Here is a 2,642-nt window from a genome sequence, read left to right on the forward strand (position 1 = left end):
TAAACAACATATCAGTGAACGACATTAACAAAGTGGTATCAGGGTGATTTCAAAATTACAAATTATTGTTTGTGGATAAAGATTGACGCTAAGGACAGCCGCTTTGTTTATTGAAGCTTGAAAAATAAACTCTTATTTGCCAATATCTTTAACCGTACATAGCAACAGACTACTGGCACCAGCTTACTCGCCACAATGGCATGGATGGTAAAATGCTATTCATATCATTGAGGTACAACCTTGAATGTACCATCGGTACCCTAAGTGGTCTATTACCGATTTTCCAACTGATATATAAATCTGCTCCCACTGTTTGTAAATAAATTTGCTGCCTGTTGAAATTTATCAAGATTTGATTTATCAAGATTTCCGGGTGTAATGTCAGAATACTGAATAATCTGTTTGAAAAATCTGGAACGTTGCAGCAACACTTTTAATTTCCGGGTTACAAATGGCACTAATGCTAATGTTATGCGTTAGCTCGCAATTTCACTTAATTTTACGCTTGATTTCTCGCATATGCCTTTGTCAAACATTGTCCGCGTTTCTCGTCACATCACATTTGTTGATAAAGGCGATTTTAATATAAAGGGAAAATCAACAAGTGACAAGTTGTTCACAGTTGCAGCTTTCAAGCTTAACCAAGGAGTGACAAAAACTAAATTGTTAGCATCTGATTAATTTCTTGATTTTACTAGAAGTGTTCTATTTAAATCTTTCTTATTTGCAATCCAAGAATTTTACTTTAATATTTACAAAGTTTCTTTCGTTACAAAACATCCATATATATATATATTTTTTTTATACATGTCGATGACGTTTGCTGTTTTTACGAAAAATCCTGTTTGACGTTCATACATCTCATATAAAATACAGTCGAACTTGATTAAGTGCATAAGATTTTGGCCGAAAAAAATTCCCTGTAGTTAATTAAACGATAAAATAATGGATAAGTGCATGGAAATTCTTTCGAAATTCCATGCTCACTTATATCCAAGTTCAAATGTAATTTGAAATGCAACATCAAACAGATCAGCTACATCATAGGCGCAACTTTTGATGCGAAACGTTTCAATATTTCGTTACCATTAAAATATATACACTGAAAGGTTGCAAATAGAAATGAGAATAGATGGCAATTTAAATGTTCACCAACGCACTAGTCGGCTTTGTTCAGATGTAAAAATAGAAAGTTTACACCAAATATATAAAACTAAATTTGTTTTTTGATTTCTAAATAAAATTCCAGCTTCTATTTTTTACTTAAAACATAAGAATGAAAATAATAACACTCTACGAAAGAAGTAAAAACTTTCTGAAGTTGAAAATAAAATTCTTTGATTGCTAACAAGATTTTCAGAGAACAGTTAGCCGGAAATTAGAAAAGTATTTAAATGCTAAGAAATTAGCAATTGCCATGCCTAGTTTCAGCTGACAACTGCAGCTGTGGACAATTCATCACTTGTTGATTTTTCCATTGTATTACAATCGCCTTTAGCTAATCATCAGAATATTTTCTGACAAACGGAAAAGCATCTAATGCATAAATTTCATTTAATTGCTAACTGAAACGTCATTTATCTGATGAACTCAGATAAATGAGTGTAAAACACTTTGAAAGCAAAAAAGAAGCGAAGGACAGCACGAAGCAGAACAGCAGTTAAAAGCTGCTTCAAATTCACTCTGCAGTGGACATCGCATACTTTGATGTTAGCATTCGTGCGCTATTTGTGTGTGATTAATTTTATTCTGTCAGTATCAACAAAAAGCATTAGTGCTACAAGGAATATCAGAAGTTGATCTTCGATTGGAGATAAAATATAAAATGAAAACTAAATATTGTTGCAAAATGGTTATTTAACATGAAATTCAAAACTGTACAATTTATTTTCACTTTTGGTGTTGCATTTGCGTTCAGTGCTTTCCGTTCCAGAGTTATTCGAATCATTTTCTATTCTGTTCCTTGTTATTGCTCAGTACCCTGAGTTACATCTTGTACCAAATCATTGCGGGATTTAGTCCAATTCGGTGGTATGGTAGGCAGGATATATAAATTAAAACGTGCCCGCAAACAGAAATATTGGAGATGTTCAAAAGTATGCGCTGAATGTACAGCATGTGTTCCTAGTTATTAACAATTACTTTATATTGGTATAGGATAAAGAAGGCGGCGTGGGTGCAGTGTGGACAGATTTAGAAGTTCCGGCTGGGATCGATCGAAAAGATCACGTTCAAAATTGCCGGGTAGATGAGCACATGGCCTATATGGACTGATGGCAACCGTAAAAACTTGGGGTACGGATGGTACATTCAAGATTGTACCTCAATGATATGAATAGCATTTTACCATCCATGCCATTGTGGCGAGTAAGCTGGTGCCAGTAGTCTGTTGCTATGTACGGTTAAAGATATTGGATCCAAGCTTTAATAAACAAAGCGGCTGTCCTTAGCGCCAATCTTTATCCACAAACAATAATTTGTAATTTTGAAATCCCCCTGATACCACTTTTTTAATGTCCTTCACTAATATGTTGTTTACTATTGTAGTTGTTAGTGCTGTTGGCTAGTGAAAAAATAAAAATCACTATTTTGCTGGAGGGGTTTTTAATGCTTCTTTCTGAGTGATAACAATCCGCATTTGA

The sequence above is a fragment of the Trichinella spiralis genome, assembly GCF_000181795.1.
Source record: "Trichinella spiralis strain ISS 195 chromosome Unknown Scfld1, whole genome shotgun sequence".
In the NCBI taxonomy this organism is placed as follows: Eukaryota; Metazoa; Nematoda; class Enoplea; order Trichinellida; family Trichinellidae; genus Trichinella; species Trichinella spiralis.